Source organism: Rousettus aegyptiacus, unplaced genomic scaffold (genome assembly GCF_014176215.1).
Source record: "Rousettus aegyptiacus isolate mRouAeg1 unplaced genomic scaffold, mRouAeg1.p scaffold_m13_p_4, whole genome shotgun sequence".
Classification (NCBI taxonomy): Eukaryota; Metazoa; Chordata; class Mammalia; order Chiroptera; family Pteropodidae; genus Rousettus; species Rousettus aegyptiacus.
The window spans coordinates 115,649,472-115,666,559 of record NW_023416307.1 but is presented as its reverse complement, the minus strand read 5'-3'; the positions used below and the strand labels follow the sequence as shown (position 1 = coordinate 115,666,559).

Sequence of the window (17,088 nt, the reverse complement as noted above, 5' to 3'; positions counted from 1 at the left end):
AATTTACAAAGAACTCACACGACTCAATAACAAAAAGAAATGATCCAATCAAAAAATGGGCAGAGGACTTGGACAGACTCTTCTTCCTAGAGGATATACAAATGGCCAACAAATATTTGAAAAGATGTTCAACATCACCAGCTATTAGGAAAATGCAAATTAAACCACAATGAGATACCATCTCACACCTGTTAGAATAGCTATAATCATCAGGCTAAGTAATAACAAATATTGGAAAGGATGCAGAGAAAAAGAAACCCTCACATACTGTTAGTGGGACTGCAAATTGGTACAGCCACCATGGAAAACAGTATGGAGGTTCCTCAAAAAACTAAGAATTGATCTACCATATGATCCAGCAATCCCTCTACTAGTATTAACCCAAAGACTTAAAAACCCATATCCGAAAAGATATTTGCACACCTATGTTCATAGCAGCGTTATTCACAGGATATGGGAACAACCAAAGTGTCCTACGATAGCCGTAAGAAGAAATGAAATACTGCCCTTTGCAACAAAATGGACGGACCTCAAGATAATCATGCTAAGCGAAACAAGACAGAAAAAGTACAAAATCACATATCACTTACACGTTTGATAGAAGCCTAAAAGCAACAAATGAACAGGACAAACAACAGTGACTCAAGGACATGGGCTATAGACTAGTAGTTACCAGAGGGTAGAGGGTGGTAAAGGAGAGGAAATGTAGATGGGGTAAAGGGGGTCAAATATAGAGGGTTAGGGGGAGGGTAAAGTGAGTAAAGGGGATCAAATATATGGCAGCTGAAGGAAACTGGACTTTAGGTGGTAAACACAATAGAATATACAGATGTCAAATTATAATGTACACCCAAAAATTATATAATTGTATTAACCAATGTCACGCCAATAAACTTAAATTTAAAAAAATTCAAAGGTAAGAGTAGATATTAAAAGTTCCCATCACAAGAAAAAAAATTTTTAACTGTGTATGGTGACAGATGTTAAACTGTAGTAATCATTTGGCAATGTTTAATCAAATATAAAATCATTATGTTGCATACCTAAAATATGTTATATGTCAATTATACTTCAATAAAAATACATAAAAAATAAGTGAAAAAATTAGCAAAATATAAGAAAATGAGTTTTTACATATAAGCTCATGTAATTCCATAAGAAAAAAGAAAAATGGGCAAAATATGTAATTAATCAACATTAAAAGCAGTTAATAGTTATAAAATTGTGCTCAATCTCATTGGTTGTAAGGAAGTAAGAATTTTTAATTCCATGCTATTTTTTCACCTTTCAGATTGGTAAAAATTTTAAAACTAAAAATAGCCAGTGCTGGCAAGGAAGGTGAATTAAATGGGAGAGCCTGGGAGTATAAGTGGGTACCACTTTTTATGGTGAGAAATGTAATGATAAATAAACTATGATGACTTAAAGATACAAATTCTTAGGGCAGTTAATTCTACTATTAAGAATCTTTCATACAAAACAAATGTGTGGAAGGCTTCCTAACCAATGATGTTTGCCACAGTATCATCTATAATAGCAAGAAAGCAGAAACAATCTATATGTCCACCAAATGGGAATGAGATAGCCACATATATTATGATACAGCTATACTAGGAAATACTCTATAATCATTTAGAAGAATTTAGGTAGATCCATAGAAACACACAGGAATGCTGTCTATATTGCTGAGTGAATAAAGGAAGTGAAAAATATTATTTATATTAACTTTTAAAAACCCTATGTCCAGGGGTGGTTCCATAGAGTAGTGGTTAGCACGTCTGCTTTACACGCAGAAGGCCCCGGGTTCAAATTACAGCAGAGCCACGGCCCATACCCTGTGTGTGCCAGGCCCCCACTGCGCCAGGCCCCCAGTGTGTTGGGCCCCCTGGGTGTGCCAGGCCCCAGGTGCACCAGGTCCCAAGTATGCTCGGCGTGTGCCATGAGCACGTGGGAGGAGACGCCCCACCTTCAGAGATCCAGTTCTTAGGGGGAGACGGCAACATTCATAGGTCAGTGGAAGTGGAGGAGGGTAGATTATTAAAAAAAAAAAAAAAAAAAATCCTATGTCCATTATTTACTTGGTTATGTGACTTTTAACAAATGACTCATTTATACCAACGGGATCACCCATAAGAGGGGGATAACAGTACTGTACCACCTCACAGGACTGCTTTGAAGATAAGTGAGATAATCCAGAAAGAGCACTTAACATAGAGCTCACTACACAATAAATGCTGAGTTAATGTTAACTCTTATGCAATGTTGACAGATTCAAATTCCTATGACATTAACTTCATAAATCATCTCAGTATAAAGTCTTGACACGTCAGCATGGGTTTGATGTAACAAAGCCAATGCTAAATAAATATCTGTAGGTGTAGGCTTTGAAGATGTCATCCATTGCTTATGTTCATAAAGTCTTGAAAGACCCTAGTACATTTTGTGCAGAGACCACACAGTAAATAATAATAATAATAATAATAATAATAATAATAATAATAAATTAAGCTTCAAAGCCAAAAAGACATGAGTTGGGAGAAAAGCAAGTCTTATGTAGCTGAAAGCTAAGACTATGGCATTTTTTCAATCTTTCGACATCACTTAGAATTTAACCAATGAACAATCAGCTCATCATCTTATAAAAGGATCATGAAAAATGACATGATGTAGCATTTTGCTGTAGAACAACTATTAGATCTCTTATTTTATTGCTAGTCTGCTGGGTTTTGTTTGTTTGTTTAATACAATGAGGAAGAAAAAATAGTAAAATATCTAGGAGCTTAGGATATGGTAATTTAATTGACTTTACATTTATTTCCTTTTATTTCATTTATCTCCTAGTCATATCAAATTGTTTTACTGTCTTTGTTTATTTTATCATTGATTTTGGTATTTAATTTCCTCTTGTGATCAGACTACATCAAGGGTTATTTATTTAAATAAGTTCTTGTGAACTAATTGATCTGGACCTTGCTCATCTTATTTAGAATATTTCTGTAAACTAAATAGGTGCCTAGACATTTACAGGGGGTTTTAATAAAATACACTGAAGCCAGTTTGAGCCATACTAAATTTGAAACACTTCTAAGAAATATAAATAAAAAGTTAAAAAGCAAAGCTAAGGGTACAAAACAAGTTGGATGTCACACACACACACACACAAACGAAAATGACATCCAAGTGAAATAAAACCAAAATGAATTCACTATTGCATTTTTTTTTTTGTGACATATGTAAAAGAAAACTACCATGGAAAAATCACCTTTTAACAGATCTTTTAAAAGATCTAAAAGTCACCTGAACAACACACAGCTACATGATGCCTTCCCCTCCCACTTTGTTTTTAGTTTACACATATAGTCTACACTCTAAGCCTATACTACTTGGTTTCATGTTAATGTACTGTGTTTCCAAGGCAAAAATAAAACAGTAAGAGTATTTATCACATGGAAAAGTTACAATAATTCAAGAGCGATTTCTGTAGGATGGATCCTCAGCCAAATGATTTAACATGTCTGATATAACTTTTAAAGCGCTTAGGAAGTACAGGAACTCAGTGTGGCTCTAAAAAAATATGTATCAGTATACATGGTGGTTACAACAAAATACTTTAATTCAATAAATACTTACCTGAAAGTTAAAAGAAAAATTCTCATTGGAATGTTTGAATTTGTACTCCTATCCCTCAATTCAACAGATGGAAGTCCAATAATAATTTCAGTATGCTGTTAAATATGGAAAATGCAAACAATTCAGCAAGTTGGATGTTCCCTTTTTGTCAAATTTGCAAAGTTAACCCTGCCCTTGACAGTAAATGCTAGTGGTAGAGTCACTATATTTTTTGTTCACCAAAAGGTGTAGATTTCTGTTAACCTTTCACTCTACAAGTTAATCATCACTCCCTGACCTACACATCCTATATGACAGGCTATCTAAATTAAATGTTGTGGTTGCATCTGTCAAATATCAATGTAACTTGATTATCAGGAGTAGAAATATATTGTTTTAAGCTATTTGTTGTTGTTGTTTTCAAACTACTGTAACATGTCCAGCTAGGGAGATAAAATGTAAATTAAGTCTGATAAAGCCATTCTTGGCCACTAAGGTGGTAAATCTTAGCCACTCATCATCTAAATTAAATCTGACTCTTGACTCTAACTTAATTTTGTCATGATTATTAAACCGAACACAGGGTATATCTATATCAGTTGAACAAATCAGTACTAATGAATTTATAAAGCAACTGAAACACTATTTTTCTTACCAAATATCCTTCTGGTCCTTCCTAGCAAAGTTATATAGTACACATTTTTAAAAATTAAATTCCTTTATTAATTCTTTGACAGAATAAATGACATCGAGTTTAGAGAACAGTCAAAAGGCTAAAAAAAAAAAAAAAAAAGAAAGTGTGATAAACAGCCATCATCAAAAAATATACAATCAGGAGGAAAGCACATAAACAAAGCCTTTGCACCAAAGGAGTATGAGGCTTCTCCCTCACCCCAGTGGCTGAGAAGAGAGGAGAGGTGAGAGAGCAAGCTATAGTGATTTAATGTGTCCAGACCCTTGGGAGTCTGCTTCTTGTCAATTCACTCACAAAACTTTAACTCCCACCCTTTCTCCTTAAAGTCTTCAACAAAGGGACTGACTTTAAGGCAGGATGCTTTGGGGTTTTGACACTTTGTTTTGTTACATTAAATACAAATAAATTTTAAAAGCTTTATGCCAGATTTTAAAGACTTCTGGACAGTAATTACATGTGCTGTACAATTCGATGGAATTTGTCAAAGAATTTAAGTCCCTACAAGAAACAAATTATCAGTTGTAAATGCCAAGGATCTTTGGATAGGCTTGCATCCCCTCAAAACTACTATAAGGACCTATCCAGCATACTTAAACAAAAACCAGTACTCCAGGACCACCTCCCAACCCCAGGTCAATGCTGCTGCCCCTTGGGACATCCCTGGGAAAACGGCATGATGGCCACAAGCTGCTGCAGAACACTGGGCCATCATGTCATGTCTGCAAACTAAGAAACATGCTGACCATTTAATAACAACAGGAGCCTAAGTTATTTAGGAAAAAACACACTCTTCAGTAGCTTTAAAGATAAGGGCTTCCAGAAAAGGAGCAAACTTCTGGTTAGTACCGGAGATATGCTGCAACAGATGTTAAATCTATAAATTCAGTGCAAAAAGTTAAATAGGTATAAGGGGAAAAAAAAGCCTAAATTACATTAATTAGAAATTTAATTAAATTCATATGCAAGATGTAAAACCAAAACCATAAACTGGCAGTACAAGTCTGCTTAACCTGTTATTCTAGAGCTCAGAAGGATGCCTGGCAGCTTTTTTTGGTCAGTATTAGAATTCAGCTGCAGCTTGTTCATTGCTTTTATAGATTTCAACATCCACATTTATTAATCTAGAAAGTAAAAACATCTCCTAAAAATTAGAAGTGCCTATATTAAATAATTGAAATTTTTTGTTAAATCTCTGTATCTTTTAAACAAAAAAAAACCCCAATGCCTCCTCCTCTGCTTATCTATTTTTTTCCCTATGTTTCCTTCTTACCGTCAATTATTTAAGTAAACTTAAATACATTACAAAGGTTGCCAGTTTTCTAAGATTAGCATTTACCAATTCAATTTCCTAGCATGTAGTACAAAATTATCTACATAATTTTCAATCCTTAATAATTCTGACTATGCTACACTAGTTTTCATGTTTTATTTAAAAAGTCATTTTTACAAAATATAAAACTTTTCCAGCCTTGGACAAAACTATAAATGAAACAGAGGGATGTGCCTTACATCATCAAAACAAGCTGATAAGAATTCTAACCTTTGTTATTTGCAAATTAACAAAAAGGTAGGCTTAAGACAAATAACTGGTTATGTATGTCTCAGAGGGAAAAAATTTCTAGCACCATCTATGAAAACTGTTCTGACATATTCCAAAAGTTTGTTGTTTTTTAGGATGGGGTAAGAGGACAGAGAAAACAAGGTTGTTATTTTAATTGTACTGAAGCTGTTCAGAAAATAAACGAGCTAGTTGATCAAAACAGCCAATCAGGAAAAATCTCATCATAAAGATAACTCAAAGCACACACTCTAAATCATTAACATGTTTTTCCTCAGTATTTTTTCACAGGATGTGAGGCTGTACAAATACAGCATTATTACCTATTAAAGTATAAAAGAAAATTCAATTCGGTTGTTTAAATTCACATTGAATTCCCTCTAAAATGATCATTTGAAGATTATCACAAGCAAAGCCACATCGAGTTTGGAATTCCATGGCCTACTGTCAGATGACAGACGGGACACAGTCTTTGCTGACTTGGAAACCAAACCCAATGCTTGCAGAGGCTTAATGTCAAATCTAACTATCAAAAAGTCATAAACTTAATTCATATTCCTTTCAAAGCAACCTTTTAAGAAAAAAAAAATTGTCTTTCTGGCTGGAACCATGGAGGGTGCAGAAGAAAAGAAAGTTCCCTCTGTGCCAGAAACCCTTAAGAAAAAAGTGAAGGAATTTCACAGAACTGAAGATCAAGCACCCGAGAAAGAAGTTTGCCCAAAAGATGTTTCGAAAGACAAGGAGGAAGCTTATCTATAAAAAAGCTAAGCACTATCACAAAGAATACAGGCAGATGTACAGAACTGAGATTTGGATGGCTAGGATGGCAAAAAGCTGCCAACTTCTATGTTCCTGCAGAACCCAAACTGGCATTTGTAATCAGGATCAGGCATCAATGGTGTGAGCCCCAAGGTCCAAAAGGTGCTGCAGCTTCTGGGCCTTTGCCAGATCTTTAATGGTACCTTTGTAAAGATCAACAAGGCTTCCATTAACATGCTGAGGAGCGTGAAGCCATACATTGCCTGGGGGTACCCAAACCTAAAGTCAATGAATTGATCTACAAGTGTGGTTAAGGCAAAATCAATAAAAAGCGAATTACCCTGACATATAACACATTGATTGCTCTTCTCTTGGTAAATATGGCATCATCTGCATGAAGGATCTACATTTATGACATCCACACTGTTGGAAAATGCTTCAAAGAAGCAAACAACTTCCTATGGCCCTTCAAGTTGCCTTCTCCACGAGGTGGAACGAAGAAAAAGACCACCTATTTTGGAGAAGGTGGAGTTGCTGGCAACAGGGAAGACCAGATTAAGAGGTTTATTAGAAGGATGAACTAAGGTATCCACTATGTTGTTTTTGTAATCTGTTATTAAACAGTGCCTGTTTTAAATTGAAAAAAAAAAGAAAAAGAAAAAAATCAATAAGCCATTCAAACACCAGAGTAGTACTCTTGCCTGAATCTTTAACAAATTGCCAAAGGCAGTCTGCCAGTTAGTTAAGACTTCACGGAGCCATCTTAATGAAAAAGTCTTGTCAAAAAAGGGAGAGAATGAAAGTTTTTCAGGCTTTAACAAATACTATGATGAGAACTAAACATCATGGAATTTTGGCCTTGAGAATTGAGACATTAGCACACTTTGTAAAATAACAAAGTGAATAAATCTAGTAAACATTACTACTGAGAGGGTTACCCATTAAACCTTATAATTGTGGAGGTTTACTGATGGAGTGGGGTGAAGTATGGAGAGAATAATTTTTCCACTTTATTCAAATAATGAGTGATGAAGTTCAACACATAAACATTTTTTCATTTTACTTATTTCCCCCCCAAAATATTTAAATACTTTATACTCACATCACTGTCTCATTTTCAGACATTTGTTTAGTGCCATCAGGAACTATGTCTAGCCTTGCACTTTTACGTACATTAAGTCAACTGCCTGGATGACTTTTTAAAATCTTTGTTTCACTAAATTACTGAGATAGGTGAATTGAAAAGTCAGAAAGAACTTCAATAGGACACATCTAATCTAATGGTCCCCACAGTTTTTTTGGTTACACACTACTATCCTCAAGTCCCAACATTTCTACAAATAGCAACTCTCCATTACCCAATGGTGTTCCTCTAACAAGTTCTTCCCCACCCATCCCTGAGAAGGAAGTTGTCCATCCTACATTCAAACACCATCAATGCTACAGTGACAGAAAATTCCCATGAATACTTCCTGGACAATCTATTCTACTTCAGAGCAGCTCCACCACAAAGTCTGTCCTTAAACCACCCCCAAGTCCCAATGGTTTCTACCCATAGGTGTTGCCCACTCAAAATGAGTATGTACCTTGGTTCACACAAAAGCCCTTTGGACAGCTGAGAGAAATCACAGTTCTTCCCAAGACAGGTCCTGACTTCCCTCCCCATGCTAGTCTTCCTCTGAAATACATTTATTTCAGTTTATCTATATTCCAGCAAAACGAAAAGAATTAAATTAAAACCTTAAAATAATTTTGATTTAACTTTACGCAATCTACTACTTATGTGACCAGGCAAAATATTTCAAAGCTAGGTTTGCTCAATTAATTAGACTGATACTATATTCTCATAGCATGAGATGTTTCTCCTTCATAGCACTTATGGGCACTTCCTTTTATTTTTAAGAAAATGCTTTTAATAACTAGTTTTATTCTGGTTTTAATTTTTTAATTATAGTAGAAAATCAAGTGGCATATTCCTGAGATTCTGAAACACAACTTCTTTATCATCTATGTACAAAAGAGAAATACTGGGTTTTTGTCTTTAGTCCCTTAAGCCTTCGGCAGCACCATCATTCATTCTTATTACCTTGGGCATCCATCTTAACCCTAGCCAATACATGCATCTGCTAAGCTGAAAGTCTATCCGCGGTACCAAAACAGGTCTACAGAGAGGAATAACAGAGGTCACAACTGTCTCAGTTTGAAGCCCCCTTCTTGACAACAGGGTACTCACAGTAATGCAAAGGTATTTATCCTTGCCGAAGCAAAGGACAGTTAAGTCAAATGTGCTATAACTTTTAATAAAATACTAAACTGGTAGAGTACTAATTTTTTCTTAGTGTAAATTCAGTTTGTGTTTTAGAAAAGTCAGGATTTTTTTGTTTTAAACTCTGAGAATTGGGTTGAATATAGTCAGGTCACTTTTCTTATAACCCAGAAACAAAATTTATTGAATACTACATAAATATGAGAAATATAAACACAAGTTAAATACAGCCTCTATACATGAGATCATAATGCCAGTTGGGAAAATCTGACAGCAATGCATAAGAGGGCAAATGATGATGACCAAATGCTTTGGATAGACTTAACTGTACACATGACAGGAGCAAAATGAAGAAATGACTTGGTTTAACCAGTCCAGAATAAGGATATAATTATGAAAAATGGAGATGAAAATTCCAGGCAGAAGGATATGAGGAAAGACATAGAGATGGGAAGTGCAAGATGTGTTTCAGAAACAAAAGATCGGACCAATTTGGTTTGGGTTGAGGGCTTCAAGACCAGTAACAAGCCAAGTTTAGAAAGTTAAGTTGGAGCTAGGCTGGAGACTTATTTATCAATGGTTTGGACTTCAACCTGAAGGAAAGAGAGGAACACTCAGGCTGCTGAACAGGGTTAAATGATATGAAAGTCAGTGGTAATACAGATATAGAGATGGGCAGTGATGTTCAGAATGGAGTGGGGAGGAAGAGCCTAGCAGCTAGTTCAGGTGATGCTTACTTTGGTTAACTATAAAAAGACTAGAAATACTGGAATATGGATGATAGGAAAGAAATACTTTATTTATACAACATGTCTACAGTTTACAAGGGACTTTTGCTTAAATGATTTCATTTTATCCTCAGAAGAATTTGTTAAGTAGAACATTTGTCACATTTCACAAGTAAGGAACTGCTGCTCAGGCATTTCCTTTCATGACTGTTTGCCATTCCATGTTATGTATCTCTTAACCACTGTACTGTAAGCTCTATGAAAATACAAAGGGACCTGTTGATTGCTGTTTGCCTTGGGTCCCAGCTGCCCTGCAAAGAGTTTATGCTCCGTCCCCAACTCTGGTAAATATTCACTGAATACCAAGTGGATGACATAGCAAACAAAGAGCAGACTTCCTCTTCCACTCCTGTTCCAATGATATTGAAAAGACTTTTCAACCAAAAATGCTTTTTATTTTGTTTTGGTTTGTTTTATTAAATTACTGACAACAGAAAAGTTTTGACAACTACAATACCTTTTCTTGGCACTTTCTAGACAAAAAGACCTCTTTTCGCCCCTAAGTAGGGGAAAGGAAAAATAGGAATATCTGGTTCTCTGCCACCTTAACAGTATTATCAGAACGTCACTCTAAGTGATATATTACCAAGAATACAAAAAACATTAACATTTAATAGTTATTTTTTCAAAAATGTTCTTTTTTTTTTTTTTTTTTTTTTTTTACAGGATGGGACAGATACTAAGGTAAATAACCATGCAGATGAGCACTTACAGTGCCAAAGGTGAGAAATTCTGGCCTAAAACACTTGTGCCAGAAAGCAAGAAAACGATCCAAAGAATAGTGGAGACATATAAAAAGGACACTAACCAAATCTGGAACAATTTCCACATCAATGAAAATGAGAATAAACAAGATTAGAGCTAACTGAATAAAATAGGGAACCATGAGTCCATAATGACATAAATTAATAAATCAAAACCTAAAGTTTAATGAGGAATGGGACAGTTACACAGTTTCAAAATACTTATCCACAAAATACTATTTAATTACAAATGGAAAAAGTATTTATCAATGGAGACACCATGCAGCCACAGCCTTTAGCAGTTGCTCATCAGAAATAGGACAGCTGCAGTTTATGCTCACTGACAGGATACGAGTCAGCATGATGTCTGTGTTATTCCTGCCAAAGGTGTATAACCTGAGTTTAAGTTTGAGACCATCGGACAATCCCAAACTGAGGAACATTCTACAAAATAACAGGCCTATAATCTCCAAACACATCAAGACCACAAAAATCAAAAGAAAGGTTGAAGAAGTCTTGGCAGCTAAATGCAAAGCATGATCCTAACTGGATCACTTTGCTCTGACCAAAAAAAAGGGGTGGGGGTAGGAGACAGAGACTTCACTGGGGCAACTGGTCAAACCAGAATGGGGTATGAGGAGTGCTGGATGATAATAACGTATCAATATTAATTTCCCAATTTGGATGGTTGTATTGTACTTATGTAAGAGAATGGACTTACTGCAGGCATACACACTAGGGTATTCCAGAGTGATGGAGCCTGAGATGGACAATTTACTGCCAAAGGTTCCGTGCGGGGAGAACGTTTTCTCTGCTGTACTTATAACTTTTTTCTGGTTTTGACTGTTTTAAATATTTAAAAATTTTTAAATGGTTAGATCTCTTCAAAATGAAAGTAATCAATACACTCAACACATGCATATGCATACTTTCCAACAAGAGCGTTCTCTTTGTAGGAAGAGTACTAAATAAGTCTTACATTCGATCACTAGGGAAACAGTATAAATCCGTTGGGTAACAAAAAACGAAAGTGAAAAACAGGCCTTATGAGTAGTAGTAACCTTGATTTCAAACTCTAGTTCATCACAAACAAATTCATGACCTTCAAAGATTTTTCACCCTTCTGGGTTTCAATATTCATCTACAAAGTGGAAAAACCATCTTTTTTTTTACAGAGTGGCTCTGAGGATGAAATAAGACGGCATGTTTGAGAATGCCTTCGAGATTGTAAGCACTCAAAACTAGTTCTTTCCTACCTCTATTTACAGCTTGCCTCTAGTTAATAACTATACATCTTAGTAAGTCTAAGAAGTAGGCTTCCTAATATCAAGCATTTTTTCAGGTTAAAGTGATGTTAAAGATCCTTTAATCTGATACCCTTGCTTTACAAATAAGGAAAAAATGAGATCCTGGACTTATGAAGGGAAAGGTAAACAATCTCCTGTCACAGAGAAACCAGCACTGGTCTGGAGCTCCAAGCTCTTGCACATACTTTCATTTCATTTCATAGAACTATGAAGCAAGCATTATAACAGCTTTATAACCCAGGCTCGAGCAAGATCAAGAATTCAACTCTGACTCCAAAATGTATGAACTTCCTCCTAAATGTTATTGCAGCCATTTCCAAATGTGAATAAGACACCACGCACATTTAAAAGGTTTTTCTGTAACCTCTGCACTCAAGAAATTATTTCCTTACCTCCACAATTCCCAAAATGTTATCACTGTAAAAAAGAAATTATCTAACCCCAAAGTCTTTGCACAATGTACAATAATCTTGTCCACTCTCCTTTCTCTGTTCACTAAAAATTAGCAACAGTGCTAGATAAGAAAATTTCTTAAAATGTTTTCCTACCTTTAGCAGTTTCTCTAATTCATTTTTACAGCAAGGTTCTTGAGCTGAAGTTCTAGGTTCAATGTAGAAAACTCAGGGGTTCATAAATTTGAAGGAAAGGTTTTACATCTGTTTTCACTAACCTCAAACTGAAATTTAAGGTTTCCTTCAAATATAAGTGTTGGCAACAAATCAAAGCAACATTAACAGTAACTCTGTCACCAAAGAAAGAATAGATATTTTCATATTACATTACAGATGATACAGATATATATAACAAATTTCCTTTTTAATCCTATGTATTTTATTTATTTGAAACCAGTAAACTGAGAACAAGTCTACAAGCTTCCCTAGTTTACCAAAGGGTACATGAATACCAAAAAGCTTAAGAACCCCTGGTTTTAAACAACAAATGCTGAGAATTTGAGAGAATACAAGAAAAGAAGTTTGTCTTTTAAACACATGAATCACTTATGCATTAACAAATATTTACTTGGTTCCTATACTGTGCTCTCCAGTGTAGCAGATAAAGATAAAACATTATCCCTTTCCTCAAACTAGTAGGAAAGAGGACAAAATCAAGTAACAAGGTAGATTATCTTAAGTACTGGAGGAGAAGGACAAAAGAAACCTTTGAACTCAAACAATGGAGATATTCTCTCATTCTCACCAAACAAACAAGGCACATTTGGGTACAGGGAGAATAGGAAAACTATTCTAGCACTCAGTTGTTCCTACACACTGGAGTGGAGGGGGTACAGGCAGCCCCTAATGGCCTTATCCCAGGGGAGGACAAAGGCAGACAGATATCAAGAGGGAGCAGCTGGGCAGTGAAGCCAGGGGAAAGTAGCTCCTGGGTCCTGATTTAACCCTTTGTAGAGCTGGTAAGCCCTTTCTTTCCAGATATGCTTTTGGGAAAGGAAATTATACAAGAAATATTCTTAATTTTCTTTATAAAATGTTGACACAGAAATGCAAAGTGGGGTAAATGGAGCCATGTTTCAAAGTAAGATGACATATCAACAAAACAATACCAGGTAAAAATCATTAGCCTCATAAACATCTATTTACATCTTTACCTTTACAACAGTCTTCCAATATTTACAAATGCAATCAGAAACCGACTCATTAACAATTCTGACAATTTACCTCCACCCACTAGTGAGCACCTCCTCTGTTCCTGGCACTACCCTAGAGATGGCCAAGCATGAAACGAAGCTGTCTTGCCCTAAAGGATTGTACAGTTAGGGAAAGAGCCACTGGGGGAATTTCTGAAATGTAAGGCATTAGAAAATTAGCTGCACAGAGAAAGGGAAAGTTCAATGTGAGACAAGACAGCTAGCTTCACTAAAAGCAAACCATGAACTTTATCTTAAAGAATGGACAGATCCTTGGAAAGAGTGGAAGACATTCCAAGCAGGGCAAGTAGCATGCAAAAGGTAGCAAGGCAGGCATAGGCTGGCATCAGATGTGTGTTTGTGTACTGGGGGTGGGGGAAGGGGATGACAGCTGCATGTAAGGTGGCAGGAGAAATCAGCCTGCCAGTGTACGGGATAACAAAGCTAGACAGAAGAGTACACAAAACACGCCAAAGTTACATGCTATACAAAAGGCACCAAACAGGAAAGATTTGATGAATACTATATTTTAAAGTTTATGTTAGCTGACACAGTTAAAGGACAGTTAGGGCTAGAGGCCCTAACTTCCAGGAAGGTGCTGGACTAGCCCAGGAATGAGACTGAGGGTTTGGTTGAAAGGCAAAGAAGTAGTCATTAGAATGGTGAGCAAAGACTGAACCTAATTTCAAAGCAGGAAATAACAGAAAAATCAGAAATGGCTCTAAATTCTATCATGTGAAAAGCCAATGGTAGTTTTAAAAGATCTGAGATTTGGGAGTGGGGGACAGGGCAAAAAGACTGGTACATTCCACTGTGACTCACATGGATTCTGGGGTTAAGAGTGGGACATCCAGGTGAAGAGTACCAGAAGCAGCTGAAAACCAGGCTGCTGTCAGACCTTACAGTATAAGATGGGCTGAGCTGTAGATTAACAAATCAACTGACACAGTGCAAGTAGCTACATATCAAAAAACCCAAGGAGAAACAAACAGAATGAAGAAAAGGAGGTAATAAAAAAGGGGGAAAGGAATTAACACATTTTGTCAGCCACTATGAGAGTCATTTTGTATACATTAAAAAGAAGAAATTTAGAGGTAGGAAGGCAAAAAAACTTCCTCTTACAAAGAGTACACCATCAACAAAGCCAAATATGAAGGAAATTCAAAAGAGAATGAAGACTGAGAAAAGGCACTGCACTTGCCAAAGCAAAGATCAATGGCAACCTCTGAGAGAGCTTTCCAGTTGTGTGGTAGGAACAGAAGCTGTGATGTGGGTGGCTGACAAGAGAATGCGTAGATGAATGCAATGAATGAGACGTGTATATTTAAATATTTGGGCAGCAAATGAATAAGATTTAAAGGCCACTTAAAAAGGGCAGCAATGTCATGAAATTTTCATAATCCTTTTAAAAAAACTAATTAGGAAAACACTGACGAATAAACTCAAACACTTAAGGTTAGGGACCATTATTTATATTACTCATATTATTCAAGGTGCTAGAATTAAAGGAAAATGACAGATACATTTTAGTTTTTGCAGGCTCTGTTCCATGACTAGCAAATAAGTGTTCAGCTATAAATGTAACAAATTAACATATACTGACTAATTAAAGCACATTCCACATGCTTTATAGTTGAAAAGCTAACATTCTCAAAACTGAATGTTAAAGAGACTAACAACAAAAATACAGAGATTGTTGTTACGGAAAAATTACAAATATTTCATACTATCTTTCCCAAATTCTAAACCATGTTTTTAGAAATATAAGTCTGAAAGACCAATCACAATAATCTAGAAGCTTGCTATAGGAATTGTAGTGCTATAGGATTTGATTATAATGTTGGCAAAAACACCCACTGGTTCAATGGAAAACATTTTTCCATCTGCTTCCAGGGCTGTGCCTTAAATGGAGGTAGTCCAACCTATTCATAAAACTTGCTAAGTTACAACTTATGCTTTAGTTTGCACTCAAAATAATAAAAGAAGTCATTCTTCAATCCTTCGCCTTAAAAATAAGCTCTGAGTTGCTAAAGCTGACCAAAGGCAAGCATTCTGCTAAATTCACCTTTCTATTCACTACTGTTTCAGAATCTTTTAATACTGAACACAATGCAAGAACTATGCCACCAGATGAAAGAATTCTGGACAACAGGGTCCTTGTGGATTCTTAAATTCATTCAAAGTGTAACAGACATTTACTATTGTTACTGAGTCATTAACTCAGGATGCAAACCTCACGGGTTACAAAGCATGACCTGATACCATCTTACTATATAAAAAGAGCAATTTTCTCAGGTAATGATTTTCAATAAAAGGATGGAAAATAAATTGTTGACTTTATGATCATTTCTCCCTGCTTTTTATCAGAAACATTCTTACAAATTACTGTTGTAAAGATGTACATTTTGTTTTAGAATATGTATGACTTACACTTTGAACTAGAAAATCTAGCATTGGCAAAAAAACAGTATAACTCCTACGAATTAAGAATGATTTAAAATTTCATCAATTTTGTTACATTCCAGGAAATGATTACAACTAAGTACTTCACTGTTTCCTCTTGTTTTTCCTTTTATTGAAATGTTCTCATAAACCTGTTACTATTTGATAATAATCAGTTAATTAGTAGCTTTAATTACTTCAAGAAGGAACATGGCTTATTTATGAAAGATTTTTTTTTTTAATTGTCTTGAGGTAAGGGGCAATGAGAGCTAACACTTGAATGCTCATTATGCCAGACACTGTGTGATACAATATCTCATCTATTCTACCACCCTTTGAAATATTACCATTTGAAAGGTCAGGAAATGAGGGTTAAAGAAGTTATTTAACTCGTCCAAGATTACACAACTAGTAAATGAGAGCCATCCAAAATAAAAATTCTTTCTCTATCATACCAAGCTGCAATTCAAAAACAAAATCTTTACATGTAAGCTTTTTCCAAAATGATTTCCTACTTTCTCTTAAGACATTTTACTGTACATTCTAAAGCCTCAATTCAGAAAATAAGAAGAGACCACTTCTTAGAAAGTTTTTAGAACCACCACGTAATCAGCTAACAATAAATAAGAAATATATCTAAGAGCTGTCACTGATAACAGGAATTCCGTTGTTAAAAGCTCTGGGGAACAATAGCACATCTAGTCTGCCTTATAATTTTATAGCTATTTTACAACACTCTTTATTCCCATATCACAAAATCAGATGTCGTAGTTCCTGACAGGAGTGTACTAGGCTCTCTCAGGACAGGACTCCTGAGAAAAGCCCTCAATGAATGTTGATCGAAGCAAGTGAATAAAGACACAGCTAGCATAAACTTCAATAGAGCAGAGAGATATGAAGATAGAAAACCTCAAAATGAGAGCATAAAGCAACTTACTTCACCTCAACAAGTCATTTAAAAAACCAAAATCATCTCTGAATAATATAAAAAATAACAGACCTCCTCATATTTCCTACTATCACATTAAATATTTGCATATCTGATAAACGTATAATGATATCTCAGTGTATTTTAATTTCTATTTCCCCAATTAAAGCCACAAGAATGGTTCTGAGCAAGAGAAAGAGAGAGAACAAGTGTTGACGAAAATGTAGACAAACTGGAACTCTCATACGTTAATGGTGGGAATGTGATATGGTGCAACCAGTTTAGAAAACAGTTTGGAGGGTTTTTATTGAAGATTTTTTAAAAAAAGAGTTAATAGAGTTAACATAGT

At 35.5% G+C, this 17,088-nt stretch overlaps 1 protein-coding gene and 1 pseudogene across 11 annotated transcripts in view; one reads left to right on the top strand and one right to left on the bottom strand.

Annotated features, from left to right (window-relative positions):
* SFMBT1 (Scm like with four mbt domains 1) overlaps positions 1–17,088 on the bottom strand; it is a 100,704-nt gene that overhangs the window by 61,457 nt on the left and 22,159 nt on the right. For 3 of the 11 annotated variants that reach the window (XM_016121844.2, XM_016121842.2, XM_016121841.2), the window contains exon 3: positions 3,631–3,725. The exons of the other annotated variants lie outside the window; for them this stretch is intronic. The gene's annotated coding sequence lies outside the window, so the exon portion shown is untranslated. The remainder of the gene's footprint in view (positions 1–3,630; positions 3,726–17,088) is intronic. 11 annotated transcript variants of the gene reach the window in all.
* On the top strand, positions 6,471–7,204 carry LOC107498565 (annotated as a pseudogene).